Consider the following 15,271-nt stretch of genomic DNA (forward strand, 5'->3'; position numbering starts at 1 on the left):
AATCTTTCCCGGTAAGCCACACCTCGTGGTGCTATACAGATTATTAGAAATGGGTTAATATCAAGATATGAGAGTTAGTCAGTAACTAACTCTCTAGAGATAATGGGCCAGGCAGTGCTTAAATGAATACAATTTGTGTGTTGTTATTTCTGGGACTAAGCTAGCCGTGCGGGAGCCGGGTGAGGTGAAAAGCAGGCCTGCCCTGCAGTTCCTTACTAAAATTTACATGGTGGACAGACACACATGCAGTCAAAACATCCATACACATAAAATAATAATTTTTAAAAAGAGCAAAATGACCATTAGCTATGCAGGAAAAAGTTAGGCAGGGCTTCAGGGTGCAGAGAGTTCAGAGAAGAAAGGCAGGGGACCCATCCAGACATGAAGGAACCAGAATGGACAAAGTAGAGATGAGGGCACATGGAGGATTGTAGATTTAAAACTACAGGTTATTTTTAAGTTATAATAGTTAGAAAGAAGCCAAAGCTAAGGCTGAGCTTTTCATAATTAATAATAAGTCTTCAGGTCATTTTTTTGTATGTGAGCTGACAGCCCCAAAAGAAAAGTCTGTCTGTTAGTATTCAGGCATCTGTACTGGCCTGCCCTTGGGGTCCTGAGGGGATAATTCTCAGCTGCAGCCACTGTGAGAACCTTCTGTGAACGTTTGCTCATTCCCTTATAAAAGGTGGACTTTACACACCTCCTGTCCCTCGCTCTCTCTTCCTTTCTCCCCCTTTCTCCCCCATCTCTCCATCTCTCCCTCTCCCCCCCCATTCCTCTCCCTCCCCACGAGGTCACATCTGCACCTCTTCTCTTCCTCTCTCTTCTTCTTTTTTTTCCCCTCTCTCCAGCCCCCACCCATCTCTCTTCCACCACTCTTGTCCCCAGGGACCAGTCTCTGCCCCCCCCGCCCCTTTTTTCTCCTCTTCTAATGAACCTCCTATGTGAGCTCTGTTGCATGGCGTGACTTCTCTTCGTGGCATTTTTGAGTAAATTATGATATCAGCCTCATACATGTACACATACTCACATGCCCACACACACACCTGCACCCTGCTCATGTGAACAACCATGCACGCACACACACATCATGCATGTCTTCACATGGAAAGAACTCTGAGTCCGGCAAAAAGTATTCCTCAGATATGGAGCCAGAACAGAGTGGAAATTGTAGGTAGTTCAATTGCCCTTGAGTCTCTCCAGGCCCCTGTGAATGAAGAAATGTACATGCTTTCTTCCGTATGGCCATGCAGAGTCAACGTGTGCATACATACCAGTGTAGAAAACACCCAGTAGGGGCCGGAGAGCTGATGGCTCAATGGTCAAGATCTGACTCTTCTTCCAGACAACTTGAGTTCGGTTCCCAGCACTCACACGGTAAGTGTGTGAACTCAGAACCATCGGTAACTGCAGTTCCAGGGGATCCAATGTTCCTGCGTGCACATAGCGCATAGGCGTTTGCATGGAACAAAACAACCACACAAATAAATGAAAACAAAATTTAAAAATATGTTTTTAATTTGAAACAGTGTAGATCCACCTTTTTTCTTTTGGTTTTTCAAGACAGGGTTTTGTTGTGCAGCTTTGGCTATCCTGGAACTCTCTCTGCAGAACAGACTGGCCTCCTACTCAGAGATATGCCTACCTCTGTTAGATGCTGGGATAAAAGGCATGTGCCACCACTACCCAGTTTAAAAATATATTTTAGATGAGGATGTATTGGATAAAGAAAGAGGAGTGGATAGATGATGTAATAATATTTTAATTTTTAAAAATGTTTAAAATCAACAAAATAGTCTAGCAGTGGTAGCACACACCTTTAATCCCAGCACTCAAGAGGTAGAAGCAGGCGGGTCTCTGAGTTCGAGGCCATCCTGGTCTACAGATCAAGTTACAGGACATCCAGATGCAGAGAAACCCTGTCGGAAAAACAAGACAAACAAACAATAATAATAATTTTAAAAAGTGTTCCTGAGACTTGAACGCATGCATGAGATGCAGTTCCACAGTTGAACAGAAGGTGGCGCAGCTGCTCAGGTTTACAGTTCCCTTATACCCTGTTTATTGGAGCAAAGTCAAGGAAATTTGTCAAGAATAAAAAAGTTGACAATGTCGTTCGCCAGTTTGGGAGTCACACATCTGAAATGTTTTCCTTTGCTAAAGAAGGAAATTGACAGTACACTCTGGAAGACTCAAGCTCAAATATCTGCAAACCCCAATTGTTGAGACGGGAGAGGCAAGTGCTCCAGCAGCGCTGGTGTTTGTTCTTGTGAGACAAAGCCTTATTAGGTAGCTCTGGTTTGTCTAGAACTCTCCACGTAAAGCAGGTTGCCCTTGAGCTTGCAGCCTGCCTCTGGAGTGATGGATTACAGGCATGCATCAGTCACCGTCTCTGGTACGCCCTTTATTTATTTTTGTATTTCTGACAGCAATACAGTTTGCTGTCAGACAAGACAGTTTGGTCTTCTCAAACTGACCAGTGCCCTTGAAGTTGTGGTCCTCCAACCTCCCCAGTCGCGGGGGTTGCAGGCCTGAACCACCTGGCCTGGCTTCCTTTGTCTTTTTGGAGCCCAGGTTGGCCTGGATTTCCCTAGGTAGCCCAGGCTGGCCTTGCTGCTCAGGGATGAAGACCTGATATCAGATCTCCAACACCCACGTAAATCAAAATACTGTGTCAGCCTCCCTGGTGCTGGGACTATGGGGAAGCACTGAAGATTCTAGAAATAAGAATAGAAATATAGAAATATAGGCACCAGAAATTAGAAGATGGAAATTAGAATGTAGAAAGAAAGACATATAAAGTTGTAAACCTAAAAAACTACCAGCAACTTTCTCAGCTGCTTAAGGATCTATTGACAGCAGTGGGTTATTTCATTTTACAACTGGCTGCTCTGTTTCCCTCTGTAAAATGAGAGTTAGCCCTAAGATAACACCCCGGCCACCCATGAGCAACAAAGGATACAAGCAGAGTTAACCTTTGAAGGTGGGATTACATGACTTCTGGGTTATGCATTGTCCCTGCTATGAGAAACTGGCAGCCTTAGGGGGAGTGCAGAGCTTGGGTAAACACCATCAGGAGAGCCAGGCAGAAAGAAAGACCTGAAATACAGACACTAGTCTAACTAGAAACCTGTTACTGGAAATTGCAAAGGGCAATTTGTATCTAAGTTTCACCTGAAGCTTGTAAAAATTCCTTTGTTCATACCTAATGCTTGCTGCTTCTTGCTATAAAAAGGGGGAGTTCAAAAACCATCTTTTGCAGTAGTTACAGAAGCCAGTTCTCTGGCTGTGGTCTCGGCTAGCTGACCAGCTTTGGTGCCCCGTGGTGTTTTTATTTATTTATTTTCTTTTCCTGAAACAAAGTTTGCTTCCGGTTTGCTAGATTTCGGTGGTCTGTTCCCATCTTTGCACGATCCCCATGGACCCAACAAACACAACTACTCCTAGCTAAAAATAAATGGCTTCTTTTCAGCTACCTGTATTTGTGCATGGGCACATGAGCTGTCGTGTGTGTGTGTGTGTGTGTGTGTGTGTGTGTGTGTGTGAGAGAGAGAGAGAGAGAGAGAGAGAGAGAGAGAGAGAGAGAGAGAGAGAGAGGAGGGGTGGGTCGCGAGTGTTATGGAGCCCTTGGGGTGGTCAGAGGGCAACTTTGAAGAGTCAGTTTTCTCCTTTCACTTTCATGTGGGTCCCAAGGACTGAACTCAGGTTGTCAGACCTTCATGGCAAGCATTTAACCTTTGGAATCACCTCCCTGGCCTAAGAACAAATGTTTTTAGAGAGTTCAGATTTTGTTATCTAAAGCAATATTTTACTTGTTTTACTAAATAAAACTTGCCTGAAGATCAGATTTCAAAGCTGATCAACCATACAGGCCAGACAGTGGTGGCACACACCTTTAATCCCAGCAGCCCCACTAGTTAGCCATAGAGGCTGGGCGGTGGTGGTGCACACCTTGAATCCCAGCACTAGAGAGGAATGTAAGGTGGGATGGGACAGAACTCGCTCTTTCAGTCTGAAGATTTCATAGAGGTGAGAGCTCTCTCGTGGCCCAGTTGCTTTGCTTTTCTGATCTTCAGTTTGAACCCCAGTACCTGACTCTGGGTTTTATAGGGAAATCTGTGTCTCAAGGACAGCACATGTGTCCACGTGGTGGCCCCATAGTCCATTTCCCAAAGTTCAGTGTGCATTGTCATTGTTTCACTAGAGACAAGTTGTCAACCACTTCCTGCTTTATTTTGTTGTTTGTTTTGAGATGGCTCTCACTGTGTAGCCCATGATAGCCCCAAACCCATGGTGAACTTCCCATCTCAGGCCCCATTGCTGAGATTAATGGCATTTCTACTCAGTCCGGGTATGGGGGTCTGATATGATCTGCTGGCCTGTCACGTGGGTGCCCTGTCCCCTTCGTAATTCCTTAGCCACCCGGAAAACTGCATTTCCAGGTTCTGAGGTGAGCCCATGTATCCCAAGTGCACATGCGTGAGTCGCCCACCATTTGCGTCACCAGCGTCTGACATAGAAGCCTCACTCCCCCATGCGCAGGCGCAAGGCGTAGCATTTCCCATCTTCAGTGTCTGCCGTAGATACGTCTTTCCCCTCATGCGCATGTGCTGGGAAACCTTTGAAAACTAAAGGCGCCATTCCCACGGCCTCTTCTACCCCTTCTGTTCACCGTTTAGCCCGAGCTCGGTTGCACAGATCTTTTAATAAACTTATACATGTGGGTTTGTTTGTGTCTTGTGCTCTCTCCTCATCTCTGCAGGACATTTTACCCTTAAGAGACAAGCCCAGCACACCGAGGCAAGCATATCTTCCTCCTCCAGCCTGCGCTCTCTTTCTGTCCCTCTTCTGAAGAGGTGGCTGCTGCCTGTCTCCCCTTCCCTCTCTCTTCTCCCGCTTTTCTCCCTCTCCCCTTTCTCCCCTTCCTCTTCCCTTCCATAACCCACTGAATAAACTCTATACCCAAACTCTTTCTGCATGATCTATCTGTATGTCTCTAACCGGCTGTAGTCTCCCACCCATGACCCGCCACAACCCCGCTGCAACTTTGGGTGACCTGCTGGGGCCCGCTGAGGCCTCAGATGACCCACCACTTCCCCACAGAGACCTTGGGTTACCTGCCCCTCATGGAACCTCCACCCCTCGTGGAACCATCCTTCCCTCCCCCATATCTTTAAAAAAAAATAACATTGGTGCGTGACTGGCCAGACTCTTTCCACGTTCTCTCCCACTCACGGGTAGGCCAGCTGAGCACACGTGGGGACACTGGATTTGAACCACTTTCCAAAATCCCGTGCCTTCTCCATTACTGCAAATGATTAAGGTTCCCTTCTCCAAGTCAGCTTTCACTCACATTCACCTCTGGTTGCTTCCCATAGCTAGGAATGTGAGCAGACCCCTCGGCGTGGTCCTCTGGGGCTGTTGGGATTTTTTAGACCTCTCATAAGTGGTCCTGGTTGTCCAGGGATGCTCAGAAAAGTCTCTAGTCCCTGGCATCTGACTCCTGGATTTAGTTCCTGTTCCCCATTCCTGCAGAGGACTGTGATCTGTGAGTCTGCCCCTAAATAAATAACCCTTTATTATACTTAATTCTGAGCTAGTGTGGGATTTCTTTTTAGTGTCTGTCTTCATCTGGCACCCACATAGATCCCAACTCCAAGCCTACCACGTGGACCTGTCTAAAAGGCCCTAAAGGTCCATGGCCCAGAAGGTCTCCCACCCCTGCCTGCCTGGCTTGATTTCACCTACTAAGTAGTTTTTTGCAAACCCCACCACAGCAAAGCTAAGCGCAGTGACTTGTAAATTTCTCAAGCTCATGTACACTCCCCCCCCCACACCCCCTAACACTGCTTTCCCTGACTCGTAGTGACTTGCACAGCTTCTGGTTTGTGCTCCCTGCTAGTGAGCTCTGGGCTCCTTGCTCCACGTACAGAATTGATTTAATTGCTTTTAATCTGGCAAGCAAAGCATATTTGTCAGTATTAACCAGGCACCAATGCGGGAAACCAAAGTGGCACAGGACTGTTCATACAGCCACTGTAATGGTTTAAGTAAAATGCTGCAGGTCTCCGAACGGCAGCAGGCAGCAGGCAGCGGATCCTGAGACCACAGTGGGACCACGAAGGCAACAGGGTACCAGGCAGGAAGCCATGTGGTGGGTGAGAGGTCGAGACAGATAGGCATGCCACGTAGAATGACGCATGCCACTGCACAAAACACACAGGTAACAGAGTCAACACTGGGGAACCAGGCAAGGAATACCTCAGTAAAGATGGTGGAACTTGGTCACCTGACCTGGCTGTCAGTTAAGATGGCAGTAAAGTCACCTGACCTCAGTTAAGATGGTGGTAAGATCACCTGACTGCAGTCAAAATGGCAGTGGTCACATGTTGTTTGGAAGAGAGACCTAAGCCGGGTGGTGGTAGTGCACATCTTTAATCCCAGCACTTGGGAGGCTCAGACAGGTGGATGTCTGTGAGTTCGAGTCCAGCCTGGTCTACAAGAGCAAGTTCCAGGACTGGCTCCAAGCTACAGAGAAACCCTGTCTTGAAAAACCCCAAAAAGAGAGACCTAGAGGCATGATCTACCCTATTTCTAAGCCACCATGCCACAAGCTGTGGCAGGGAGCAAAAGGCTGGAATTGAAAACAGTTACCTCATGGATCCAACCAATCTTGTTGACAACAGTAATGGTAGCAGAGACAGTTTGAGGAAAAGTGGAGCCAGTGGAGCCGGCGGGACATGGGCAGAGTGAGGGATTATACCATAGCTGAAAATGTGAAAACCCTCAAAAACTGCAACACCACAAGGCTTGTAAGGGGACATCTCCCCTCTATAGGCAGGGTGTGAAATGGTGGCAAACACTGCAGGGCATGTAGAAGAGTCTCCTCTACCTACAGGTGGGTGTTAAAGCCTGACTGGTTCCCGTCAGGGTGACTTGGAAGCCAGAGAGACTAAAGACCACTCTGAGCGGTCTCTCATGGCAGAGGCCACTGATGAGTGGTCGAAAAGAAAAGAAAAGAAAAGAAAAGAAAAGAAAAGAAAAGAAAAGAAAAGAAAGGAGAAAGAAAAATCAGAGGGACCCTGGGCTGCTAGTTGAATGCACCACACAGTGTGTGCAGTGCTAGCATGAGAGAACTGACCCTGGGTCATCCGGTCACATTTTTAGCTATGAAAAGCAATGAAGGGGGCTGGAGAGATGGCTCAGAGGTTAAGAGCATTGCCTGCTCTTCCAAAGGTCCTGAGTTCAATTCCCAGCAACCATATGGTGGTTCACAACCATCTGTAATGGGGTCTGGTGCCCTCTTCTGTGCATACACACACAGACAGAATATTGTATACATAATAAATAAGTAAATAAATTTTTAAAAAAAGAAAGAAAGAAAAGCAATTGAAGGACCCCAACTTCATTGGGGTCACAGTTAAAACTGTGGTTTTAACTTTAACCAGTTATAACGCTCTGCAAAGGTTTTCAGATAGCAAGCTTCATTAAAGGCCGGGATGCTGAGCAAAGACACCTGAGCAAAGACAGCCTTATCTGGCTGCGAGACAGGATGGATTGGTCATAGGAACAAAGAAAGAGAAGATTGCGAGGCCTGAGTCACGTAGAAAGCGAGGCTCGTCACAAGTCAGGGGCTGTGCAAATCGCCAGCCAAGCTAGGAAGGCAGGAAGAGATAAGAAAAACAGGTAGCACAACCCCCTCCAGGTGGGTCTGGACAACCCCCTCCTTGGTATTTAGGTAAAAGGTCAAGAATGTGCCACTCAGCTTAGCCTTATTTGAACTGACCAATGAAATGAAAGCTTTTCTGCTTCTGTACCCACGCTTTTGCTCCCCTATAAAAACCCCTCATCCCCAACCTGTAGGCGCGCAAGCTCTTCGAGAGACTTGTCGCCCAGGTACCTGCGTATCCACCAATAAACCTTCTGCTGTTTGCATCCGGCTGCGTGTTTTCGACTGGTCTCTGGGCACGGGGTCCTTCCCGAGGGAAGACGCCCACGAGGGAGCCTTTCATTTGGTGCATTGGCCGGGAATTGAGGCCCCTGTCCCAGAGAACGCCGAACCACCGCTGGGAGGTGAGGTAAGCTGGCCAGCATTCCATGTTCTATGTCATATGTGTCATATGTTCTGTATTTGTCATCTTTTGCATCTGATTGTTGCGCTGCGAATCTGAATCTGTACGACTCAGCTGGGCCGATCTGTATCTGGCGGGCCTCGGAAGGAGCTGACGGGCTTGGAAACTTCCCCCCGCACCCCGGGAGACGTCCTGAGGGAGTCTGGGAGCTCGATTTTTTTTTGGGCTCATCTGTTTGAACCCACGACCAAAGTCGGACTATTGTCCGATGGAGGGGTACGAGGTTCGTCTGTTTGAACCCACGACCAGTGTAGGACGTTTGTCCGAGGCGTCGGGGTTCGTCTGGGAGGCGGGGTTTCCGGAGCCCCTCTGTAACCTCCATTTGCGCAGCGTGTTTGATTGTCGGCCGGTTCGTCTTATTGTGCATGTGGTTTGTCTGTTTGTTTACTGAAACACCAGCAGGGGGCAGTCTCTACTACAGATAGGCACCTGAGAGAGTTTGGCCTATGATCCACCCCCAGCGCGGCAGCGTGCGCGGGGGCTGGGGAAATGGGCCCCCGGGGCCCGGATGCCGGCCGTTCCGCTAATGCCACTGCCCACCGCGGACCCAGCTCCCGGGCGCCCAGGCCTTAACGAGCGGCCGGGAACCATGAGAGCCGGTAGCCTGCCTGGCCTCCCCGCCGCGGAGAGCGAGGTTTGCCGGCGAGCCCAGGGCAAGCAGCAGAGTCCCCGCCCACAACCGCCCGCCCTCGGCCTGCGAGCCATCGTGGGCGGGACTCCAATGGGGGAGGAGGCAATGGCCCCGCCCCGCCCCTGCCACCCCGGGCCAGGAGAGCTCCGCCGCACGCTACCATTGTTTTGCGGGACCGAGGACTCGGGCTATGGTCGCGGCCTGGCACTCCTCTGCGGCCCCTTGCGCTTGCACGCCCACCGCCGCCTTCCAATGTCTTTCTCCCCGCGCGGCCCCGAAGGCGCCCCCCCCTCGCCGTCTGCGGGCTGCGGGCCCTGATGAATAACTCGGGGCTGGTCACACCCATGAAGCAGCTTAAAGTGTTTGGGTTGTTTGATGTTTTTGTCCGTCCATGTAAGGCCTTTGTCCTGACTTAGACTTAATGACTTCTTGACTTTGATATTATGTTCACTTACAAGACTTTAGAGATATGGCCATAAACATAAGGGTATATTAAAAAAAAAAAGAGAGAAAAAAAGAGTCAGCCTCAGCCCCAAGCACGTGGATGGCTGGGCTGGATAATTGCTATGACTCAAAGATGTTAACAATCTTTTTTCCTCAATGAGCTGGGAGCTGTGCGTCTCAAACCTCTGGTCAAAGCTGGCCAAGGCTTAACTCCACCTATGAAGAGCTCTTTCAGATCCTATGGGTTATAAATGTTATAAATATCTGTCATCATTTATAGAGGCTGGTCACAAATTATTGTCGGTTAATGTAAAAAATTTTGCTGGTCTCAAATGTTTCGTACTGGTACAGGATTTTATGTACTGTTATTGTTTAAAAATTATCATTGGTTAATGTTTCATTTTTTTTAAGAAAGAGCCTATTGTTGATCTCAGATGTTTCACACTGGTATAGGATTTTATATGCTGTTCTTGTTTAAAATATAGCCATATATCCCCACTGGAAAAAAAAAACACAAGAAAGACTTTGGTAAGAGTTTTATGCTGTCTAAAAAGCAAGAGAAATTTTTGCTGTGTTGTCTAAAAGCAAGGGAAATTTTGGTTAAAAAATATGTAAACAGATGGGCCTTATCTAGGTCCCCATGTATGTTTTTAAGGTCCAACTTAAAGCAGGTAAGGAGCAGCTGACAGTCCATCACCGCAGGGCTCTGTTATCTATGTTTCTTGAGCATTTAAAGGAGGCTTACAGACATTATACTCCCCATAGACCCTCAGAGGTTGTCTTGGCAGAAGGAGGTCTATGGTACCTATGGCCTTTATAGGACAGTCAGCATCAGATATTATGGTTAAAAAGGTTGCAGAATTTGATTAAGGAGGCAGAGAAAATGTTTCATAAGCGAGAGACGGAGAAAGAAAAGCATAAGAGAGAGAGAGAGAGAGAGAGAGAGAGAGAGAGAGAGGGAGGCAGAAGAAAGAGGACTGGAGGGATCACAGACAAAAGAGAAATTTGATAGAATTTTGGCCGCAATGGTAGGAGAGAAAGGAAAGATAGGAACTAGACAGATAGGGAACCTGGGCAACAGAAGACCAAAAAAAAATGAAGATGGACAGGCACCCCTTGGACAAAGAACGATGTGCTTATTGCAAAGAAAAAGGACATTGGGCAAGAGAATGCCCAAAGAAGAAAGGAAGGGACTCTAAGGTACTGGTCCTAGAAGAAGATGATTAGAGGGGACGGGGCTCGCGCTCCCTCCCCTGCGCCTAGGGTAACCCTGACTATGGAGGGGACCCCTATGGATTTTCTAGTGGACATAGGGGCTGAGCACTCTGTGCTGTAACAACCATTGGGAAAGCTAAAAAATAAAAAGACTATAGTAATTGGAGCAACTGGACAGAAACAATATCTGTGGACCACCTCACGAACTGTAGATTTGGGGAGAGGACAAGTGACTCATTCCTTCCTGGTTATCCCCGAGTGTCCCATCTTTATTAGAAAGAGACTTGCTAACAAAGCTGAAGGCCCAGATCCGGTTTACTCAAACCAGGCTGGAGATGATTAAAGCCTTTGTTGACTGAACCAGTGACCTCCGCTCCCCCTGCTGTCCTCCATCCCGCTACCCTGCTGCCTGAGACTGATGACACCTCGTCTACTCATCAATGCGCTGAGAAACTGGCACCAGATCTGAAGGATCAGCCTTGGCCTGAAAGTCCGAGCTGGTGTACGGATGGCAGCTGTTTCGTGATCGAAGGTAAGCGGAAGGCGGGGACAGCAGTGGTGGATGGGAAGCAAATGGCTTGGGCATAGCCTCCCTGAAGGACGTTGGCACAAAAAGCCGGACTTGCAGCTTTGATACCAGCTCTACGAGTGGCAGAGGAAAAAGTCTCAGCCAGTATCTACTCTGACAACAGGTATGCGTTTGCTACTGCCCATATTCATATACAGACTGTTAACATCTGCAAAAAAGGACATATACTTGTCCAAGACACCAAAAAGCTTGGGATGCTGTGGCTGAAGGAAATCAGATGACAGACTCTCTGTCTTGGCAGAAGAAGTAGTCAGAAACTGCAAGGCCTGTGCTATGATTAATGCAGGACACTCCATATATGCTCCTGGGAAGAGGCTCAGGGGCGATTGGCCTGGAGCCTACTGGAAAGTATATTTTACAGAAATTAAGCCAGCCAGATATGGCAACAAGTACTTATTAGTTTTTATAGATACCTTTTCAGTCTGGATAGAAGTTTTTCCTACCAGGACTGAGACAGCCAATACGGTGGCTAAGAAGATCAAAGAAGAAATCTTCCCAAGGTTTGGGATACCCAAGGTAATTGGGCCTGATAATGGACCTGCATTTGTTGCCCAGGTAAGTCAGGGGCTGGCCGCCCAATTGGGGATTGATTGGAAATTACATTATGCTTACCAACCCCAGAGTCAGGACAGGTAGAAAGGAAAAATAGAATTCTAAAAGAGACCTGCGGAAATGACTGGACAGCCCTCCTTCCCTTTTGCCCTGTTCCAGGTTTGGAATACCCCAGGGCGATTTAAACTCATCCCTTATGAGATCCTATGTAAAGAACCACCACTGCTCACTGAGTCGGATAAAATGTATAATCCTGATGTTATTCTTTCTAGACCTTTATTTTCCCTGTCTAAAGGCCCTTGAAATGGAGAGACACCAGATCTGAAAACCACTGAAAGAAGTACGCGTCTCTGCCTGGATCCACGCCTCCCACAGGAAGCGAGCTCCTAAACTACCCAAACTACAGTATCCGAGGCTTTTGACAACGCTACCAGTCAAAAGGCTTGGGTTTAGAGGACTGGTCTCTTACTGAGGTTATATAATGAGACTCTAAGGGTCCTAAGACTCCTGACACCTGGTACTTGGTTCCTGGTCTAGATAGATGATGGGTTTGTAGTACAGGTTTGATGCTTTGCATGTCAATGTTAATTTTTGATGATACCAAAAATTACTGTGTGCTTGCACAACTGGTATGAGTTTGACAGGCACCCATCTTGCTTTCGACGAGAACCTATTTCTCTAACACTAGCAGTAATCCTGGGCCTTAGAGAAGCTGCCCTAATACAGGCCCCTCAGTACTTCAATGTATTAAGATTTGAGGGCTTTAGAACAACCTGTTTCCAAACTCAAAGAGTCATTGACTTCCATCTCAGAAATGGTCTTACAAAATAAAAGGGGATTAGATTTGTTATTCTTAAAGGATGGAGGATTATGCGAATAGGTCTCCCTGGATGACTACTTTAATATCCTCCCTTATGGGACCACTCCTAATTTTGCTTCTGCTACTGATGTTAACTTTATTAGAAAAAGAACAAGTGCTGTTCAGATTTTGATGTTGCACCCCCAATACAGTGCTTTTAGGTCAAGAAGATACTGAAATCTAGTTCTATGATTAGAACTAGGCAAAAAAAAAAAGAGGGAATGAAGGACCCCAACTTCATTGGGGTCACAGTTAAAACTGTGGTTTTAACTTTAACCACAGTTATAACGCTCTGCAAAGGTTTTCAGATAGCAAGCTTCATTAAAGGCCGGGATGCTGAGCAAAGACACCTGAGCAAAGACAGCCTTATCTGGCTGTGAGACAGGATGGATTGGTCATAGGAACAAAGAAAGAGAAGATTGCGAGGCCTGAGTCACGTAGAAAGCGAGGCTCGTCACAAGTCAGGGGCTGTGCAAATCGCCAGCCAAGCTAGGAAGGCAGGAAGAGATAAGAAAAACAGGTAGCACAACCCCCTCCAGGTGGGTCTGGACAACCCCCTCCTTGGTATTTAGGTAAAAGGTCAAGAATGTGCCACTCAGCTTAGCCTTATTTGAACTGACCAATGAAATGAAAGCTTTTCTGCTTCTGTACCCACGCTTTTGCTCCCCTATAAAAACCCCTCATCCCCAACCTGCAGGCGCGCAAGCTCTTCGAGAGACTTGTCGCCCAGGTACCTACGTATCCACCAATAAACCTTCTGCTGTTTGCATCCGGCTGCGTGTTTTCGACTGGTCTCTGGGCACGGGGTCCTTCCCGAGGGAAGACGCCCACGAGGGAGCCTTTCACAATGAAGGGCTCAACCGTAGCCGTGAAGGCTGTGGTTGGGGACTAGAAGGGTAAAACTCACCACCGTAACTGTTGGTGAGTGTAGAAGTCAGTGCTCAGGCAGATGGAACACATGGTTGCTGTGGAAAAAATACTCAGTTCCAGATTCCAACCCTGGGAGAGGGACAGGAGGGCCTATTCGAGTCCTACAGCACCAATGTAATGGTCTAAGTAAAACGCTGTAGGTCCCCGAGTGGCAGCAGTGGGCAGTGGGCCATGAGACCACACCGCAGATCCCTGAGAGGCGTCAGGCAGCCGGCAGTGGGTCCCAAGACCACAGCAGGCCACAAAGGCAGCCAGGTCCGAGGCAGGAAGCCCTGTGGCAGATGAGAGACCAAGACAGATAGGCATGCCATGCAGAGTGAAGTTGGATATTTATTTAGTGGGTTATGGAAGGGAAGGGGAGAAGGAGGAAAAGCAGGAACAGAGACAGAGAGAGACAGAGAGAGAGAGAGAGAGAGAGAGAAACAGCGAGGGGGAAGGGGAAAAGTGGGGAGAAGGGAGAGACAGTGAAAAGGAAAAAAAAGAAAAGATACCACCCTGAATGTTGGAATGAAAGGCATTAGAATCAAGCCTGTAAAATAAGGGGGAGGGGAGGAGGCCTTTTGTCCTGTGACAGGATGTGAGTCAGGGTATTTACAGACAGCCATGGGGTCTCCAGCTAGGAAAACAGATAAAAAAAAAAAACAGGAAGCTCCTGGACAACCCCCTCCTTGGTATTTAGATGAAAGGTCAAGAATTTGCCACTGAGAGCGCACTCTTAGCCTTATTTGAATTGACCAATGGAATGAATCCCCATAACCACGCTTTTCGCTTCCGTACCCGCGCTTTTGCTCTCCTATAAGAACCCCTCACCCCAACCTGGGGGCGCGCAAGTCTTCCGAGAGACCTTGTCGCCCCAGGTACCTGTGTATTCGAATAAACCTCTTGCTGTTTGCATCCGTAAGTGTGGCTTCGTCGGGTTCGTGGGTTCGGGGCCTCTCTCGCTAGGAAGACATCTCTCGGGGGTCTTTCAACAGAAGGTGCCTCTTCGAGAGAGAGAGACAGAAAGGAAGGGACTTAGGTTGGAAGCTGAAGATCAGCTTGCCTCGGCAGATGGGGGGGGGGGGAGTGGGTGTGGCTTGTCTCTTAAAGGGACAGGACAAATCATTACAGCTACTGGTCGCATCCGTTTGCCACATGTCTGCAACTGCAACACCTGCTGGACAATAGAGATTATTATACATACAATTTACCAAAATCTCATAACAAAGGTAACTATTTGATTAATAAATCAATAAATTTGAAAGTTATATAATGACAAACAATATTGCTATACAGGTCTTCAATGGGGTTGAAGACTACATAGTCATAGATTCTTTCCTCTCATGATTTAGCCAAGTTATTTCTAATAAAAGACAGACTCCTTGGGATAGGATAATTATTGAAACATTTATCATATGTTTCTTGCTTGGTATTATTAATGCTGGTTGTAATTCTATTTTTTATACTTGATATTTGTTCTTATTGTATTTAATTTTGTATTAGGCTTAGAACTCTCTTATTTAAACCAAAGGGAGAGGTGCTTTTGGAACTCCTTCAGCCAGTAGCCTTTAAGACACCAGTCCACTTGGGCAAGGCCTCTTATACTAAAGTGCGTACTCACTTTCTCTTCCAGCTGCTAATTTCTGTTCCTGTTCTCCATTCCTGCAGAGGATTGTGATCTGTGAGTCTACCCCTAAATAAATAAACCTTTATTATACTCAATTTTGAGCTAGTGTGGGATTTCTTTTTAGCGTCCATATTCAAGGCCCTACCCTTTGCCTAGTTGCTACTGACAACTGACTGCTGGGGAGGATGGGTGAGCAAGGTGGTCCTGGGAGGTTGTCCATGTGCTAATCCAGGTAGCACTAATTAGACTCAATGGGTTATTAAAAAAGAAAAAAAAAAGACTGGGGGCCATAATGATGGGAGCAGGTAATAGT

The 15,271-nt window shown here is 47.3% G+C and overlaps 1 long non-coding RNA gene across 1 annotated transcript; it reads left to right on the plus strand.

Moving 5' to 3' along the window:
• Window positions 1–21: 21 nt before the first annotated feature.
• On the plus strand, window positions 22–13,191 carry LOC148123408 (uncharacterized). The gene is made up of 2 exons (XR_015738396.1): window positions 22–8,078; window positions 11,836–13,191. It is a non-coding gene; the product is annotated as an uncharacterized LOC148123408 (long non-coding RNA).
• Window positions 13,192–15,271: the final 2,080 nt, after the last annotated feature.

The sequence above is a fragment of the Myodes glareolus genome, chromosome 1, assembly GCF_982192425.1.
Source record: "Myodes glareolus chromosome 1, mMyoGla1.1, whole genome shotgun sequence".
NCBI lineage: Eukaryota > Metazoa > Chordata > Mammalia > Rodentia > Cricetidae > Myodes > Myodes glareolus.